At 46.8% G+C, this 20,250-nt stretch overlaps 1 pseudogene; it reads right to left on the minus strand.

Moving 5' to 3' along the window:
* Positions 1–20,250, minus strand: part of LOC128790599 (NADH dehydrogenase [ubiquinone] 1 alpha subcomplex subunit 10, mitochondrial-like) — a 37,582-nt pseudogene that overhangs the window by 909 nt on the left and 16,423 nt on the right.

A 20,250-nucleotide genomic window follows, 5' to 3' on the forward strand; every position in this document is an offset into this window, starting at 1 on the left:
TCTCAGCACCACATTCCACCTGGATTCATCCAGCTCCTCCCAGCCTGAGATGGCTCCCCTAACTGTATCATGAAGAAGAGGAACTGAATCTCATTCCAAAATAGGCACACACATTATTAAATATATGAAATACTTCATGCATGAGATACTGAGTTAAATACCACGTTAAATTAAACTGTTCAAATGAAATTGCAGCTTTAGCCTTCAAGAGCTGAACTTTTCTTCATTAAAGCAAAAACAGTATCTGCCTGCCTTCATCAGCAAAGTCAGGAACCACTTTTTGATGGAAAAACCCAAAGAGTTTTGAAGCCTTTACCCGAATTTCAAGGACCCTGGGACCTAAGCAGCAGCCTGTGAGTCTCAGTGCTGAAGTAGCGCCCTTTGGAAGGTACTGACCACGACCTGGAATGCCAGAGATGGTGAGATCCTGGTTCTAAAAGCAGAACCCATCTCCAGAACATCTATTCCTACCTCCAGGAACAAAAAAGAAAGAACAGAACACCTCTGAGCTCAAATAGTGGAAAAAAGCCCATGAGTTTGGTGAGAAAGGCTGAAGCCAGCAAAGATGCTGTAATAAAACTCTTCCTTTAAAAATAAGATATCTGCTGGCAGCCTCTCCAAATAATTAAGCACAGATCATCTGCTCTGTCTCCAAACAAACACTGGTTTCACATGAGACCCCAGATTTGTCCTGAGGATTTTCCCTTTCCAAAAAAACATGTAGGAGGATCCAGTTGGGGAGAGCTGCCCCTGCAGAGAGAAGCAAGATGCAGTCTTGATAAAGTCTGTAGTCAGGCCACAAAAATGAACTATTTATTAAAAGAAGAAGCCTGTTGTTTTGAGGAAGGGGACTTGTGTTTCTATTCACTTGAATGTTAAAAACCAAGACACTTCTTTCCCTAAAAATCAAGCTGATAGAAGACCTGACCTCCTCCACGAGACAATTCCCACCCTGCCTTGTCACAAACCAGTTGTGATTAGTTTTTCTGAGGTTTTTCAATTAATGTCTTGTCTAAACATCAGCAGAAACCACACAGTCCTGTTGAGAGGCTCCCCCCCACTGAGCAAAGAGGAGATGGGAGATGAACAGAAATGATTACTATCTCTGCCCCACGGATTTCCAGCAGTGAGCCAGGGAGGACATGAGACCTCCTGTGACCAGCCTGTGACACAAAAACAGCCCTCCCTGGTCCTCTCCAGGCAGCACATAATTGGCCCTTTGATACTTGAAGAGATTCCCTGAGAAGTAGATTATTAAAGCAATAGGAGATCTCTGGGAAAATACAGCAGTTTACAGTTTTGTTTCTGAGTACATCTGCCCTCTTTAAAAAACTACAATATCAACCCTGACAGAATTCAAGTTCATTGTCCAAAACAAATTCCCTGTGTGCCTTTGGTTAAAGACATGCAAGACATCAAAGCAAGTGTTATAAGTATTCATCCATAACTCCATCATTCACAGTGGGCTTTGGCAAAGGCAGGAGAGTTTGGGGATTTGTTACAGCTAAACTTTCAAAATAATCAAAAAGAAAAAAAAAAAAAAAAGGGAAAAAAGGGAAGAGGGAAGCAGAGTAAACAATTCCCATATTACCTAGGAAGCAGGACGATGGGAATTTATGCTCTGTGCACAAGATGCAAAAGTGACACTGGCCACTTTGCCAAACTTTGCTCTTCAAATCCCACATTTTCCAGCTGTGACTGCAGTAAAGGAGCTGCATGGCTGGAACAGGGTAGGATTCTGCAGAGAGGTGTGGTAGGAGCACCAGGGAAGATGTGGGGATGCAGGGCAAGGGGTAAGATGGGCTGGTTCTGGTTAGGCTGGTGCTCCAAAGTGCATCCAGCTGAAATTCCCAGGCTGCTCTTGGCCAGCACAAGGGCAAGGATGAAAATCAGGGACCAGCCCTGAGGCTGCTGGGTTTGTCTAGGCTGGGCAGCCCAGCTGCAAGAGATGATGGAAAGGAGACAGGAGAAAGCTCTATGGGACTTGCCAGCAGCTGAGACAACAGAGAGGGACTGAATATTCACCTTCTTTTGCAGTACAAGTTCCCTGGAAGTGTCCCAGGCCAGGCTGGAGCACCACGGGGTGGTGATGGAAGGTGTCCCTGCCCATGGCAGCGGGGCTGAGGTGAGATTTAAAGTCCCTTCCAACCCAACCCATTCCACAATTTTATGATCACAGAGATTCCACCAGGCAGCCCCAAGAACTCCCCCACATTCTTGCAACTCCTGCCAGGTCACCAAGGAACAAATTTTTCCACTCCATGGAAACTGAGTGAGAATGAAGCCTTGGCCTGCTGCATTACGCTCCACAGAGCCCAAAAGTTGGCAGTGAGGATTATTTCCAGAGGGATGGGATAAAATCCACCACACAGAGCACAAAACTCCTGAAATGAGCTGAACCCAAAGGCAGAGCCAGCTCAAAGGCATCAAACTGCTCAACTTTAAAAGAGCATTAGGAAAAGAGATGAAAACAAGACCGTCTCATCAGTTAAATTAAGAACCTGCCACAGAAGTGCCTGTCAAAACTATAAACATGATGAAAAGCCCTATAAAGTAGCAGAGGCTGTGGAAGAGCAACAAGCAGCTCCAGCCAGCTGCTTGCTCCAGATCATTGCACACCAGGCACGTGCAGCTAGAGCTCTGGAGAGCTCCAACCACCTGGAAAGGTTGTTGAGGAGGAGCCTGCCTTGTTTTCCAGCCTTTGGGGAACAAACAGAATTGCCATTACTGCCTTCTATTCCTGCTCTGCTCTGTGCTGATGGCTGGGCTCCACAGCTCCAAGAGCTCTATAAACAGCCTGCTCAGAGCAGCACTGATCAAAGAGCACTTAAAAGCAGAGTCATTGCTCTGGGAGTTCAGGCTCATTCATCAATACCCCGAGGCTGTTTAGAACAACCCAATAATAGCCCCTTCCATCACTGCTGGGAGCAGATGACTACTTCCTACAGGAGAAATCCTTGCTTCCAAAGGGTTGACAGTGTTGTAGGCACACAGCTAAAAGCTGAGAGAATCTAGGAACACGGAGCTGCAGATATTGGCTGGATTCTGGGAGGGTTTGGTTCCTGATCGCTCCATATGATTCCTCCTCTGGTTCCTCTCTACAGCTACACAGCCATGGCAGCCCACGGCTTGGACAGGAGCACTCTTCGCTGGGTTAGGAACTGGCTGGATGGCCAGGCCCAGAGAGTGATGGTGAATGGTGTTGCATCCAGCTGGCGGCCAGTCACCAGTGGTGTCCCTCAGGGGTCTGTACTGGGACCAGTTCTATTTAATATTTTTATAAACAACATGGATGAGGGCATCGAGTCCTTCATTAGTAAATTTGCAGATGACACTAAGCTGGGAGCTTGTGTTGATCTATTGGAAGGAAGGAGGGCTCTGCAGAGAGACTTAGATCGGTTGGATGGATGGGCAGAGTCCAACAGCACGAAGTTTAATAAGTCTAAGTGCCGAGTTCTACATTTTGGCCACAAAAATCCCCTACAGTGTTACAGGCTGGGGACAGCGTGGCTGGACAGTGTTCAGGGACCTGGGGGTGCTGGTTGAGAGCCGGTTGGATATGAGCCAGCAGTGTGCCTTAGTGGCCAAGAAGGCCAATGGCATCCTGGCCTGCATTAGGAATTGTGTGACCAACAGGAGTAGGGAGGTCACTCTTCCCCTGTACTCGGCGCTGGTAAGACCACATCTCGAGTACTGTGTCCAGTTCTGGGCCCCTCAGTTTAGGAAGGACACTGAGATGCTTGAGCGCGTCCAGAAGAGGGCAACGAGGCTGGTGAGGGGCTTGGAACACAAGCCCTATGAAGAACGTTTGAAGGAACTGGGGTTGTTTAGCCTGGAGAAGAGGAGGCTTAGAGGTGACCTTATTGCTCTCTACAACTTCTTGAAGGGAGGCTGTGGACAGGTGGGGGTCGGTCTCTTCCACCGGGCAGCAACTGACAGAACAAGAGAACACAGTCTCCAGCTATGTCAGGGAAGGTATAGGTTAGATATTATGAAAAAAAAATTCACTGAAAGAATAATAAAGTATTGGAATTGTCTTCCCAGGGAGGTGGTAGAATCATCATCTCTGGATGTGTTTAAAAAAAGACTGGACATGGCACTTGGTGCTATAGTTTAGTTGAGGTGTTAAGGCATAGGTTGGACTTGATGATCTTAGAGGTCTCTTCCAACCTCATTATTCTGTGATTCTGTGAAAAGGAGGATGTAGCCAGGTGGGGTCAAGTCTCTCCTCCCAAGCGACAAGAGGAAACAGCCTCAAAATGCATCAGGGGATGTTGAAATCAGGTATTAGGGAAAAAAATTCTCATGGAAAGGGCGGTCACCCTCGGCAAAGGCTGCCCAGGAGTCCCCATCCCTAGAGGGATTTAAAAGCCACGTGGATGTGACATCTAGGGACATGGGCTGGTGGTGGCCTTGGCACTGCTGGGTTTAAGTTGGACTCAATAATCTTCTCCAGCACCACCGATCCTGTGCTCCAGTGCAGTTAAAGCAAGGAAGGGGAACAATTTCCCCTCCACATGCACATCTGAGGTGCGCGTGGCTTGGTTCCCAAAGGCCTGGCACAGACAGATGTTTGTTACAGCCTTACTCCTGCCATCCCTTACTCAAATAAAACCCTCAATGCTGTTAACATCCATCGCAGCCCAAAAAACAAGAGCACCCAGAGGTTTTGCTGAATTGAGGCTAAAATAATTCCAGTTTGCTGGAACTGTTCAATGACTGCTGTCCTGCCCTTCATTCATTCACTAAAAAACCAGACAAAAATCCTTTGGAAAGAGAAGTGCCCGTAAGAGGATCAGTTATCGTGGGGACAGGACATTTTCATGCTCATTATCCCAATCGTGGTTTTTGTTCCCTGTCCTCAGTTTGTTTTGTCTTCCTTCACCCCCCCCCCCCCGGCTGGCTGCTGGCTTGCCGCTTAGCTTGCTTGCTAATTAGGTGTTTTCCCCTAATTTGTCCAAAACCAGACAACTAGAGAGTGCAGGGAAAAGCCAAGGAACTAATCCAAGCCACACAGCACAGTTAAACACCTCAAACTGACTCTACTTCACAGTGTAAGATCCATGGAGGTGCTACCCCTCTCTTAAATTCTATTCCAATTAATTTTAATTTAACAGAGATCTACCCTGGGGATCACATCCCTCCACAGGTATGGGATTAAGAGGGGTTTGGGAAAGGGGGATGTGCTCCCACACAAAAAAGCGTTTCCTTTCACAGGGACAGACTATCAAGATGAAAATGGATTACTTTAATGCCAGTGAGATTTGACTGTCTTTTTGATTCACAGAGGCACCCAGTGCCTGGGACAGCAGCGTACATCACCTAAAATAAAACACACAACCACCAAACCCAAGATTTGAGACAGTTACAAGGTCTGTCAGGCTCCTTCCCTACTGTTTCTGGGATAGATATCCCTGCCAACTGTCCATGATACTTTTCAGGGTGAGCAGGGTGGAAAAGCTGCCTGTTCCTAAAGAGGGGATGCTCTCACACTCTCCCCATATGGACAGGACTAGTGAGAGCTGAGGAGAAGTGGGAAGGTGGGAAGAGGAGCAAGTCCAGGTATCCTTGAGCAACAGCTCTGTCATTCCCAGGTTTTTGTTATTCCTCAGGTCTTACTGATACCCAGCTAGGAAACATCTTGTTACTTTAGAAAGGGCTAAAAATATTTTTGCAGAGATAAAACAGAAAAAAAAAAAAAAACCAAAACCAAACAAAACCCTTAAATGAAGCCTCTTCTAATTTATTGTGTGTCTGTTTTCATTCCTTCTTGGATTCAAGAGCAGATAGGGCTGGGCATTACAGCTGTCAAACACCTCCTTTAAAACAGAGTTAGGAAAGGAGATCTTGATCCTAAAAAGAATGAAAGCTTCATCTAGCCAAGAAAAAATGGCAGGAGAGAGAAAACAGAAGGTTCTGTCAAAGGCAGCAGCTATGGCAACAATTGCAAACATGGAGAAGGAAAGACATCCTAAGCTCCTTGCTCTTGCAAAGGCAAGAGTTGATCCTGTTGTTGATCCAGACTCTGGCTTTCTGAAAGCTCAAGTATTCCTTTTGTAGCTCTTCCAGGAGATTTTTATGTGCAGAGGTCCCTGCACTCTCAGCAGAGCTAAGGGCCCTGCTAACCCTCTGCTTGCCAGCAGCCACCTTCAGCCCCACAGCTGCCAAAGAGGGGCCAGAGCAGCTCTTGGGCCCCTCAGACCTGCAGAGCCTTCCCTTAACACCCACTCTTTGGGGCTGGCTGTGATTTCCCATTGCAAACACAAGCTCTTCCAGCACTCTCAGTGTTGGGTGGTGGGACAGAGCTGACCCATGCTGCAGGCTCACCTTCCACCACTCAAAGATACTGTCCTGCAACCACCTCCAACCTGGAGGCATGGCAGACATTGGAGGATCTTCCCTCCTAAGACTGCATCCTTATGGAAAAGAGTGATGAAAAGCCTGGGAAAAGAGTGTGGGATTCCCCACCCTCCATCCTCTTCCCTCTTCTCTGCTTGCTGCTAGCCAGGACTGTAGGGCCCTGCCAGCCACACATTCCCAAGCCCTGGGGCAGGAGGGAGGAGGATGAGGAGCAGGGCACAAAGATGAAGTTAGGCAGGGCAGCCGAGCTGTGCAGTTGCTGTGGAGGAGCTGAATTGCACCTCACAGCAGTAGCCAGGACTTTGATCTGCTCGAGCTTTCCTTGCTTCATGCTCAGCATCCCTATATTCCAAAAGCAGTCTTCCACCAAGGAAAACAAGGGAAATAAAAATGAGAGCCTTGTCTCACCTTTCCATGGCACAGAACAAGGAGGAATCACCTCACATTGCCAGAGGGCAGGGTTAGATGGGATATTGGGAAGAACTCCTCCTCTGTGACGGTGCTGAGGCCCTGGCACAGGGTGCCCAGAGCAGCTGTGGCTGCCCTGGATCCCTGGAAGTGTCCAAGGCCAGGTTGGACAGGGCTTGGAGCAACCTGGGACAGTTGCTGCCCATGGCAGGGGGTTGGGAATGAGATGAGTTTTAAGGTCCCTTTCAACACAAAGCATTCTGTGATTCTTTGCTTCTCCAAATTCCAGCAAACAGCTGCACTTTTATGTACACAGAAAAGCACACGCACGTCAAAGACGCCGTTTTTCCCCACTCCAGGAGATGCAGCAGGTGCATGAAGTACATCAGCACAGTATTTAAGTACACTGATTCCATTAAACAGAGCCATTTGTTTTCATCTTCACTGCAAACACATCTGCCTAAGTGCTCCAGCTCTCCAGCTTCACAGGGCGCACACGGAGTTTGGAGCATTATCCCTGGGGATTGTGTGCACTTGGAAGAAAGGCAGAGAGACACAGCAGTTGTTAAGGGAAAAAAAAGGGTAGTCAAGCCTTTACTAGTCTGACAGTTCCTAAAATAATGTTGCTTCCATGAAGAATGAACGTGCTTCTCTCTGATCTACAGAACCTGACTGAAAGGTTGCTTTTCCCTTGCCAGAAGAGCATCCTTAGAAGTTCCTGAATGCCTGAGCAGAACTGCTGGACCCTGCCAGAGGACTTCATGGTATAAGAAGGCTGCAGAAAGCCACCTTCTCACACATGACAAGACCCCTTACATAATTTAGAGGATATACATTAAAAAAAAAGTGAGTTTCGAGTATTCAGCACTGTATGTGGCCATCTCATTATTTTGTGGAAAAGCAAACATACTAAAATCTTGAACTCTGAAGAGTGTTCCTTCCTCCTCCTTCTTGGTTGCTTCTAATGAATATTTTGAACAAAACCCAGCTTCTACCTGGAATTTGTAACTCCCTGAAAACCACCACTATTAGGCAGCATGAATTGTGTACATGGAGCTCTGAAAAGCACAGCAGTTTGCTGCCTATTGGAGAGCTCAAAGATTTATGAGTAGTTACAGAGGGAAAAAATCCCCTATGCAAATCATTGTATTTATGTGGTAAACATCATTACACCAACTTTAAAAGCACACATTTCCCACAAGGCAAAGTTAAACTTCTGTAATTATCTCATAATTAAGCCTTTACTTATAAGTCAGCCTAAACTTTTACTTACAAGTGAACCTAAACCCTTTATCTTCAAATGCCAAAGTGGCAGCACAGCTGTGACCATCCCTGCACAGCCACAGGCAAGGCAGGGGCTGTGATTCCCTCTTTACAGACCCAACCACCTCCCAGCCCAAATCTGGGTGTCTGGAAGGTCATCTGCTCTCTGTGCCTGTGCTGGCTGGCTTCTTGCTGGATCACCTCTGCACAGGAGCCTTGCCTGAGAAAAAAATTCAGCCCTTCATTTGCTAAACAAAGTTGTAAGGTAAAAAAAAAACCCAGATCTTCAAAGTTTCAGCACAAAGAATGCAATTCTCAGAACATAAAACAGCAGGTGGGGCTGGCTTTGTGTTTCCCCTTCCAGTAGCTGATGGAAAACAGGAAAACTCAGCATCTTTTGCATTGCACACCATCCCTGTACAGCCCCCACACTACTGAAGGATTACAAGTATGCAAGCATTTAGAAGAGAGAAAATTATTATTAATGTAGCCTAATTTTAACAGAATACTTCCTGAAACAAGCAACTCCTCCTGATCCCAAAGGACATCATCACTTTCCACAGCACTTTCCTGAATCAGGGCCTACAAACAAGGCTGCAGAAGGGAGATTATATTTTGGCAATGTGTCGGAACCCAAGGTGTCCCTCAGACACTCTTGGATGTTCCGGGTCCAGGGCAGAAGCCTCTGAGACCCTGGCAGGCAGCCAGAAACCCCTGTGGTCTTGAGTTTGACCCATGGAACAATTTACCAACTTTGCAGGAAGAACAAGAAATCACAAAAGTTTAGATATTATAATAGAAGTAATCACAAAGTAAAAGGCAGGATTTTTGAGTGCTGTACAGGGGGGTTTTAGGCCTTGTACAGAGGGGTCTGAGTTTTGTACATGGGGGTCAGAAGTTCTAAGATGGAAGGATTTGGGCGTGCCCTGTCCTCCTTCTTTCTTCTTCCTATTCCCCATGTTCTTGGTGGTGTTGGCACTCACAGATTGGTTTAGAGTAGAAAGCCACTGTTTAACATAGGTAATAGGCATTGGGGAAAAACTATAAACATTTAATACGTAATGTGTGATATAAAAGATGGCACCAGCCCCTCGGGCGAGGGGACAGAGACAGAGATGGAGACAGAGAATACGACGAAGAGAAGACGAAGGGAGACGAAGACGGGGGGAAACGGAGAGAGACGCAGAGGGAGAAGGAGTCAGAGAGAATGCCAGGGAGTGTGTGTGCCTTGAGATAACATGCAATAAACTGCCTTGAGACCAGACGACTGAAGACTACTGAGTCTTTCTTTGAAGGCACGGGTTGGAGGAGAGACTTTACCACCACCTGGAGTCACCCCAATCTGGGGGAAGGCTCCAGCAGCAATGTTTTTTTTTTGTTCAGCTTCAGCTGTCAACTAACTGGCATGGAGCAGAGCAATCCAAGAGCACAGCTTTCCTTCCCAGGTAACCATATTCCCTCTCCTAAGCATCCCTTTGCTACATCTGCAAGGCAAGTCACAAATTTCTCCTGGCAGCCAGTCACTGGATGAGCCAGGACATTCTCCGTTTCCTGCCAGCACGAAGAGGCATGTGCTGCTGTACAGCCAGAGGAAAAAAGGCTTTCAGAAGTCTCACCCCAGGCTCTCAGCACACAGCACTGAGGTCACATCTAGCTGTGTGTCAGGCAGCCCCAGTAATTCCCAGCTCTACTGCAAAGGGACATCTCAGCCCCAAAAAAGCCCTCTCACCTTGGGGAAGAAAAGCAAAGGCAGTGCAGATGGATGCTGTGTGCTAGAGACGAGTCATGCAGCAGATCCTCCTCAAGTCTGTGCTGCACAACACAGGCAGCTCTTGGAGGGAAGGGCTCCAAAAATCCTGAGCCCAAGCTTGAAGTTTTGTATTTAAGAATGTGACAGCAAGAAGGAGGAAATTCTGAGAGCAATTTCTCAGCTGGACCAGGGAGTTTTCAAATCCATTAGACAACCTCAGATGCTTTCAGCTACTTTAACCTTTAGCCCCTTTTACAAGCTGGAAAGGTCACATCTCAAATGAGGCAGAACAGTGTGAATCCAGGAGCCTCTCCACTACACAGCCGGTCGAGGAGGAACAAATTATTGGAATATTTTGTCTATTCCAGAAGAAAACACTGGTAGATCAGTTTCTAAACAAGTCCATAAATCTGTAGCTTACATTTTAATCTCAGTAAAAGACTCTCTATACTACCAGGAAAAGAAAAATGATAGGCTTTGGATTATGCAAATCGTGGCTTCTAACAATTTATATTGTATATTCCTCCCTTTTTCTTCAGGATTGCCTGGAAAATCATAAGATGCAGTGGCAGAGAAGATTTCAGCCCAACTGGAAAACAGAGGCTCACCTGTAACTTTGGCCACTCAGTATTAATTATCAGCTCCACAACTTCTCCAAGGAGCTTTTCCAATACCTGGGCCTTAGGCAAGCCCCGTGTGGGGTGAGGACACCATGCCAGGGAACCACTGAGCAGCACAAGGGCAGAGCTCCAGGGGGATTGGAAGCTGCTGTCTCCAGAAGCAGCAAGGCAGGAGCTAATTAAAACCCTGTTTTATTACGCCTGCATGAGGTATATGAGAGCACTGGGCACAACAGGCTTTGGATGTGTGCCCACGTGCAGAAACACTCTATTTAAAGCAGCAGCACTTTGGGAAAGTGAGGCAGCATTCAATTCCTCCTCTAAAAAACCCTCCCTCCCTCAGCATTCGATAAGGAGTGGCCATGGGTTTCCAATGTTCTTGTCTGACTTAAGGGACTCTTACATTTCAGAGGTCACAGACCCATCAGGGCACAAGAAACAGAAACAAATAAAAACTATTTATCCTTTAGTCCACATCTAAAGATAAAAATAAAATAAAAAAAAATTAGATTATGAAAAAAAAACATTTGCTTCCTTATTCCTCTTGGGGGGAAGCTAGACTTCAAAAGAGGTGGGGATTCGGGCAGAATGCACAAGTTCCCAGTAGCAATGGGCAAGGTGTCCCCAGCAGTGAGGAGCCTCCAGCCATGTCCCCATGCCATGTCCCCAGCAGTGAGGAGCCCCCTGGCCATGTCCCCAGCAGTGAGGAGCCCCCTGGCCATGTCCCCTGGCTGTGTCCCCAGCAGTAAGGAACCCCTTAGCCATGTCCCCAGTGGCGAGGGGCTCCCTGGCCGTGTCCCCATACCATGTCCCCAGCAGTGAGGAGCCCCCTGGCTGTGTCCCCTGGTCATGTCTCCAGCAGTGAGGAGCCCTCTGGCCGTGTCCCCTGGCCGTGTCCCCAGCAGTGAGGAGGCCCCTGGCCGTGTCCCCTGGCCGTCCCCAGCAGCACTCACCTCCCGGTACTCATAATAGATCTTGTCGTACTCAGAGCCACCAATGGTGATCTCGGGGATGAAGCGCGGGATGGACACGGAATCCAGCACTCCAGCCTTGTCCTGCACGCTGAAGGGAAAAGGAGCACTCAGTTCACACCCTGCCCCAGCAACAGCCAAGTATTGTACCCAGAGAAGCTGTGGCTGCCCCATCACTGGAAATATTCTGAGCCGAGCTGGGATGGAGCAACCTGATCCAGTGGAAGGTGTCCCTGCACATGGCAGGGGGTGAACTGCCAGGGCTTTAAGGACCCTGCCAACCCAAACCATTCTAGGACTCATTATCATCATTCTATGATTAAAGAGCTACTTTTCTGTTAAATAAAGCTTCCAAAGATTTGAGCTATTTTCCAAACACTTATCCTTCTCTTTACAATGTATTGCCCCTCATCCTTGCCTCCACTTTGTTCCTGCTCCAACTTCCTGCTTCTCCATTTCCCCTCCCAGGTTCATCCTCCTTGGAGATGCTCCATCATTCCTGGGACCCTTCTCCATGAATCCCCTCTGGCTTTTTTGCTTTCTATAAAAGCAGGGTAAAAAACAGTGGTTTTACTGAATGCCACACACTACCTTGCTAAATTCCCATCCTAAATGGACCAGTACTGAGACAGTGAAAGGGTCTGGAAGGAGGCAGTACCTCCAGCACCCTGCCTTGGAATACCTGGAGGAAGCTGCAGCAGCTCCGGTGATGGATCTCGGGATCCACCACTCTGCACAGCACCAGCACTTCAGATATCCCAAATTTAAAATGCCTGAGAAACTGCTAGAAAGCCTCCTGCTGCCTGTGGTTATCCACAGGCTGACAGTGCCACCTGCACGTGGCTGGCAAAAACACATCCCTTTCCAGGCAGCACTGACCAAACCCTAAATCCAGCACCAGAAACTCTGCAAATTGGGTTGTTTTCAGTGAATTGCATTTCTCAGCAAATACTGACGTGCACATCAAGCACATGCCCTGAGCAAAGCAAAGTTCATCATCTTCAAGCAATTACTTTTACCCCCAAATCATAAATTTTGGGACCTTTCCTCCCAGCAGTGAAGAGCTCCAAAAAGTGAACATACCCTGATATTCACTCTTTAAATTATCCCACTACAGACAGATTTGTAAGGAAATACAATAATCCAGTCGAAGTTCAGATGGAAGAAGGTGAGGATAAATGCTCTTTTCCAAGATGAGGATCAACAGCAAAGATGCTTCCTATAAACTACAACGTTTAACTTCAACAACATTAAAGGTGCATTTCACGTGCTGGAAGGCACAAAAGGGAGTCCGGGCAGATATAAAGCATAACATCACACATGGAAATAAGGTTTTGTGGTCACCCATGCTGCAGTGAATCCACTCCTTCCCGAATCTCGGCCAAGTGGCCATTTGGAAAGGACAATTCCCAGGCACAATTCATTTTAGTTAAGGGCCAAATGACAAACTTGCTGCTTCTAAAAGCTATTTGCACAAGAAAATAATGAAAGCTACTGATGGCTTCTCCATGTTCTCTGCACCTTCAGAAATAATTTGGAATACTAAGCAAAAGCACACCCATTGCCACAACAATGTCTAACCACAAACCCACAGCCACTTGCCAGGACTAATTCCTTGCTCAGTAGGAAGCATTTACAGACACCTTTTGTCTTTGTTTCCTTTTCTTTCTCTCCCCCAGCAGAAAACTGTCACTGTTTATTCTTTTCTGACCCTTTACCAGACTTTCCTGAAGGAGCTCTCAGCATGCAGCACCTTGCTAAAGGTGCAAGGTGGGGTAAGGGAAGGAAACAGGTTAGAAAAAAACAAATTAATGAAGCAACCCAACAAAAACCACCTGAGTTTGCATAGTCTGGGCTGGCATTTCTCAACACCTGATGTTGGCATAGTCACAAAACCTCAAGTGACAAGAGAGACCTAAAAGCCAACGCCACAAAACCATTCCAGATAAGTTCTATGTTGATAAAGGAAATTAATATTCTTCCTTCTGCCAAAGGGACTCCAATTCCCTCATTTAGCCAGGCAGAACAGGTACGGCATGGCCAAGGTGAGGCACAGCCACTGCCTTGGTGAGCAAACACTCAACATCAGCATCAAGAACAAAAAAAAAAAAATTCCAAAAAAAAGCAGGTCTGCAAGAAAAGGGGAGAAGGTGCAACAACAGCTCTTCAAACCTAGAAAAGCCACTGCAAAGAAGAAATCACAAAAGAAGTGTTTCAACTGCAGCAAAAAGACGGGGTGGACAGGGCTTGAAGCAACCTGGGATAGTGGAAGGTGCCCACGGCAAGGGGAGGGATGAAATGGGCTTTTAAGGTCCCTTTCAACCCAAACCATTCTGGGATTCTATTATTTTATGATGAAGAGAGAACCAAGGTGCTAAAGAAAATAGCTTCTAGTGCCAGAAGTTTTACAGTTAATAGTTCATGAGATTTTTGGAGTCTCCATGACAGAAGTTTCAAAGCCAGGTCCAACCCATCTCTTGCCAGCCCTTCTAGTCCTGCTGTTTGCAATCAGACATTTAAACAGGGACACTTCTTCCCCTTGCTAGGCAAAGCTACACTGGGAAGCAGAGCTGCAAGGTCTCTGTCCCTCTCTGCCAGGTTCTGAAGGAGCTGCAGGGACAGATCAGATTTAGTTGTGCAGTTGTCTGATGCAACAAGCACAGCAAGTTCCCCGAGCTGATAAATAACACAGGCAAGGCTACACAGCCTGCAGCTCCTCCTCACAAATGCAATTTATTTTGCAATACATGTAGACAGACAAATGGCACTGGGAAGGGCCCAGATAAAAACATGCCTGAAACAGTGCAGTGGCAGCAGAGGAGCTCCCCGAGACATTTAAAAAGCCAGAATGGTTTCTGTTGGAGAGGAAGGGAAGATGTGAAGAACATCCTCTGGAAGACACCTCCAGCTTCCAAGCCACAAATGCAGCCCTTTTTAACCTTTTACCAAGACCCCACAACCAAGCTGTCAGGGCAAGGGAGAGCACTTAAGGGCAGGCAGGGAGAGAAAAGAGATCATTATGCAACTGACTGCCCATGGGTTGGGCTCAGTGGTTTGATGAGCTGCATTAATCACTCAGAGGCCCTGCTGGGGTTTCCATGCATTAGATCCTATCCAAGTGCAATAAAAAGTTCTCCTCGGTCCTGCTCACCCATCCCGGTCCCCCAGACACAGTGGTACAAGCTGAGGGTGGAAGAAAACAGCAGGGCTGACAGCCCCAGGAGCTGGGAGGTCAACAAAGGAAGCAACTGCAGATGGAAAACCAAACAGGGCAGAACTTCGATTAGATGTGAGAGGAAATTTCCTCACTGGAAGGGTGGTCAGGCATTGGAACAGGCAGTGCTGGAATCACTGTCCTTGGAAGCATTCCAGAGCCATGTGGGTGTAGCACTTGGGGACATGGGCTCTCGGTGGGCTCGGCAGTGCTGGGAGAATGGTGAACTCCATGATCTCAGAGGGCTTTTCCAACCTAAACGATCCTAAATAGCTGCTGGAGCCTGCCAGGAACACCCAGGAGAGGGCAGCAGGTGCCTGCACACGAGGCAGGCACTGGGAACCTGTGCCAGGAAAGCAGGAAAACCACTTTCCAAAGGAAAAATTCCCATAGGCACGGGACACCTGCACAACTGTGGGGACCACAGGCTCTTTGCTACTCAGGCATTGGAAAAAGGGAGAAAAGCAACAACTTTAGGCTTCATGGACTCACACCTGGGCTGGGCATTGAATCCAGCATGCAATTCCAACACGGCCCACCTGCAGCAGGCTCCCTGCCTTTCTGGAGTTACCATGGGGAAAAATCATGTCCAAACACACACTTTTACAAAGAGTCTCTTCCCATGCTGCCCGAGACATTGCCTAGGATTCCCTCACTCTGCTGAGCAAAACATGAGCTCAAGGCTGGCGCAGGATGTGTTGTCACCCCTTTATCGATGCTCTGACAACCCAGCACAAAAAAAAAAAAAAAAAAAATCAAAGGCAAACCCCAGGAGCTGGGCTCAATGCTCAATGTGGGTCCCTTCCACAGAGGATATTTTATGATTCTGTGGTTTAAATAAGCAGCTTATTGCATTCTAGGATCTTCAAACAACCCCATGCTTTTGTCAAAAGAATAATTTCTTATTACCTATGGCGACAAGAGCCATGTGCAGTAGACTCACCCCCCTCCAAGGTTCAATGAAAAATTCAGTCCTTAAAGCAATTTGTTCCCTTCTAAAACTGTGAAATAGAATTTTCATACAGTATCTTCACACACTTCTGTAATTGTAAGGTTTCCTTCAACTCCCTCCTACTCATCACAATTAATAATCCTTTCCTAATACTGCATTAGTAGTGTGGAGCTATAGGAAAACAAGCAACTTATTTCCTCTTTCAAAGGAAGTCTGACTGTGATCATTTTTTAGGGCTTAAGTCACCAGATTTTATCCTCCAATCACTACACAAAGAAACCTCATCTTTGACACATAAAATGCACCCAAATCATGACTTGATCCTTTCAGACACCACCCAGCACTGCTCTTCTGCAATTTATCTTCACTCCTTGATAGAAAAACCATACAATTAGGAGCATTATCTCTAGCTTTAGGAGGTATTTAAAGTAACAGCACAGAAAAGTAAAATGCAAGAAATGTCACAATTCTGCAGAAAAAGTTTAACTGGCTTCTCCAATGCCTGTCACAAAGACAAACTAAGGGGCACATAGTCAATTTAAAAATCTGTGTTTCTATTACCCTGTGAGATGACCAGGAAATAATGAAAATAATATAAGTCTTATGTTTTGTTTTAAAAATGTAACTATACTGAAATTTCCAGCTGCACGTTCAATATGAAGATGAAGTTGCAGCAAAATGGGGAGCCTGTCTCACTTCTGGTATTAACAGCCTTACAAGTGCAGCTATATTCTTTATATACATCTTTGTATTTTATATAAAGAAACTGACAAATTAAACATGATGCATTTGCAAAGAATTATTAAAATCAAATTAAATTCTATTCCAACAAGTTATTTTTCAGTGTCTGAGTCTGATCTCTTCCAACTGGGCAGACAAGGATCCTTGACAAAAACCACTCAAACTTGTCTGGAGCCTCTTGTCTCAACAATCAGCAGCAAAAATGCTACACCACGTTCCAGTGCCAAGCACCAATATCACAAAATATAACCCCACCTTCAAAAACTCATGGCTTTGACCATTTTCCCTGGGATTTAATGCCAAGAATTGCTCAGTGGCTGGATGATATCACACTTACTAAAGTCTCAAGTGATGGAAAGAAACATCATCTTGCTCCACCCATGGCCCCTTGTCAAACTTCAGGTACTCAATGTCTTCAATTACCTGGAATCAGAAAAGAAAGCTCTCTAAGGGTGGTTTGATCCAAAACTCAATGAAAGAATCAAAACAGTTCATTAAACAAATGAGAGAGGCTTCACTGCTAAAGCTGTAGTAATAAGACAAATGTCTAGAGATAATACGATCATCTCCCAGGTCTACTTCTGGAGGCTGTGGCCCTGCCAGGAGTACTGGGCACACACGTGGGGGATCTCCTAACATCCTGTGCTTTCAGCTCTGGATGGCAGGGAATAAACTGGCTGAGAGGTGCCTTGTTGCCAAATTCTTACCAGATCCAAGACATTCTTCTTTAACCTGCCACTGGGGCTGAAAAGCCAAGAAGATACAACCTCACCCCTGAGGGAGAAGGAGGACGAAATGGAGATAAGTCTAAATTTAACTCCTTTGTGTTACAAAAATAAAGTTTGGTCAGTTTTATTCCCAGAGAGGCTCAGTAACACATCCTCAGAGACAGGCAGGGGAGCAGGTGTGGCATCTGCCTCAGTGCTGTGTGCTTCACAGCACAGAAACAAAGGCACATTTCAGGCTGGAAAACTCAGGCCTACAGGAGCTGCAGCGATGAGTCCAAGGGCTCAGGATTTCACCATCCACCACAACCCACCCATGCATGAAAGGAAAGGTAACTCACAGCTCAGAACCCTTCAAATAAGCAATGCCACCTCAGCAATCCATTCCTTCACCATCCCCAAACTTATCAATCCCTGGTTTGAGCTTCACTTACAGCCTAGATCCACCAGAAAACAGACCTTTGCTGCTCCAGGAGGTAATTGCTTATCACACCTGGCTGCCTGGAGCTGAGGGAAACCTGCTCTGGTGTCAGGAAAATGCACTTCAGGTGCCTGATGAGATGGAGACAGCACCTAGGAGCAACCTGGGAAGGAGCAGATTGTTACAGCTCCAAACATCCCTTTCCAGAGACCTTTTCCATAGGGAAAGGATAAAGCTGAGGTCATGACCAAATTCCTGATGGCACACTGTCACCCCATTGACAGGTGAGCCCATGTCAGCGATGAAGTGACAGGATGAGAAAAGAAAAATCCTTGTGTTCTTTAAATACACTGTAATTATTCCTTGCAAACACTAAATCCCAGATATTACCACTTAAAAAATTATAACCAAGTGTTATTACAAAGTAGCCTTGACTATAAAGATCCACTCATACCAGAATTGGTAAGAAATAATGATTTGGACATGACTGAATAAACACTTTTGAAGCACAAACTGCTGCAACATAACTCCAAGATAAGAGGAAGAGAGGTGTAAGTTAGTTCAAACAGCCATTATTTCTTTGACTTATTTAACTGACAAGCTGAACACAAGCAATTCCTTCTCCACTTCACAGCAAAGCTTTGGAAACTCTCTGAACCTGGTAACAGCACTAATCACAGAGTTGCTACAATGGGCTCAAAATGTGCTATAGGGGGAAAGGAATCTGCATTCAAATTAGTTTTGTTCACTGCTATCATCACATGAGAAGGTCTCTCTCCCAGCAGCTCCTTAACAATGGCATTAGTTTCGCAACCAGGACAGAAGAACAACTTCTTAATTTATAAGGAAAGCCCTGGCACCCCTGTCCTAGGGTGGCTGTATGATGCCTTTATCCCCAATCGTCTGCCCTGTTTATGTTGAAGTCTTGTTCCAAGAGTGAAAGGAGGAGGGAAGAAGCTCAGGGTTTGTTTTCAAAAAACTCACTCCCTCCTCCACATTCCGGCTCCAGGACGGTGTTGTCTGCAGACGGACAGACAGCGAGACAGAGCTCTCCTTTGCTTTTTCTAGTTAGTTTTAGCTAGCTGAGGCAGAGAAGTTCCCTGGACTGTGGTTTTTTTCCCTTTCTCTGGACCTGCTCTGGACTGAACACCAGAAGAGCATCAGCAGCTGTCGTGGTTTGACATGGAAGTGAATTTTTTCCAGGAAGTTGGGTCAAACCAATCAGTGGTCAGGTTTGGATATTGGCACCTGGAGTGACCACTGAAAGTATGGACACGCCTCTGAGAACACAGGGGGTTAAAAGCAAGAACTCCCAGGAGAACTCTCTCTTTTGGTTCCGGTCGTCAGAGAGTGCAGACTCCCCCCCCGCCCAGCCTTAGGCTGGGTGGGGGAGGGGAAGCCACGCGGCCTTGTCCGGGTAGGCCGAGGGGGCTGAGGGTCTGGAACCCAGCCAGCTCCTGTGGACGGAAGGGTGGAGAGAAGCGGAGATGCCTTTGCCCCCCCCCCAGGTGGGAAAGAGACGGAGAGCCTGGCGGCACCTGGAAATCTGCCGGCAGAGGAGAAGGAGAAGGAGGGGGGAAATGCCCAGCGTGGGAGGCGGAACGCAGGACTGAGATATCGGCCGTCCAGGGAGTCTGAACTTTTAACCCTTTCGAGGGAATGAGGGCTTTTTAAAAGTATTACTCCTCCTTGATTTGTAGTGGAAGAGAGATAGTCCGGGACCTGAGATGTTAGAAGAAGAAATATTTAGGTGGGAGGAGATGATGAAGTAGCTTTTTAGCTGGACTTTTCTTGTTAGCCATGGACTGAACCAAAATCTCCTGCAATAGAGACTGCATTTTAGGGGGATGCAGTGGTGACCCAGGGAGACCTGTTTCAGCTTCGAACAGCACAAGAATGGCGAGAAACGAAGAGAGCTGAAGAGGGAATGGTGATACCCTCTGTCTTCGGGAAGAAGATGAGTCCTGTTTTTGGACCCCTCGGCCCCAGGGGAAAATGGGGGGGACTGTAGTCCCAGGATGAGAAACTGAACTGTTATATCTTTGGGTCCGTGGCAAAGCATCCTTAAAGGAGCCCTATGAGCAGTCTGTCCATGCACGGTGGTGAGAGCACTGTGACATGGAATGGAGAGTGTCACACTGGCAGATTTTTCTTCCGGGCGGTTGCCATGTGTGACAGGGAAACACAGGGGGGCAGCTGTGTTTCCTGGGGGGCCTGTGGTGCAAGAGAGACTTCTCTCTCCCTTGATAGTTTAAGCATAGATTACCTGAAGGGTGGTAATTTGATCAAGAATCCCGGGTGATGTTTCATGGCTGGGTGTGTTTGGAATTGGGAGGAGGAGGGGTGGTTTTAAAAGGTCTTCATCCTAGATTTAGTTTATGTGTTTTCTGTATTAGTAGTAGTTTAATAAAGTTTTTCTTCCTTTGTTATTAAGCTTGGGCCTGCTCTGCTCTGTCCCTGATAACATCTCACAGCATTTATTTAGGGAAGGTGCATTTTCATGGGGGTGCTGGCATTGCGCCAGTGTCAAACCATGACAGCAGCTCACATCTGTGGCCCAGCGGGCCGGGCCTGGGCCGCGGCATTGCCAGCGCCGGAAGGACTGGTCAGAGACTGAGTGAGCTGAGCTGCAGCCCGGGGGGGGGATTTGCTCTGAATTTGTCTCTCTTGGAGTGGCAAGAAGTCTTATTGTTTAATATTGTCTAAGTTCTCTTGTGTAATAAACAGGTTTTTTCCACTTTTTTCCTCCAGAGGTATTTTCTCCCGAACCGGCTGGGGGGAGGGGCCAATTGACTCTGCTTTCCTAAAGGAACCCTTTTGTGGGG

This window comes from Vidua chalybeata, chromosome 7 (genome assembly GCF_026979565.1).
Source record: "Vidua chalybeata isolate OUT-0048 chromosome 7, bVidCha1 merged haplotype, whole genome shotgun sequence".
Lineage (NCBI taxonomy): Eukaryota > Metazoa > Chordata > Aves > Passeriformes > Viduidae > Vidua > Vidua chalybeata.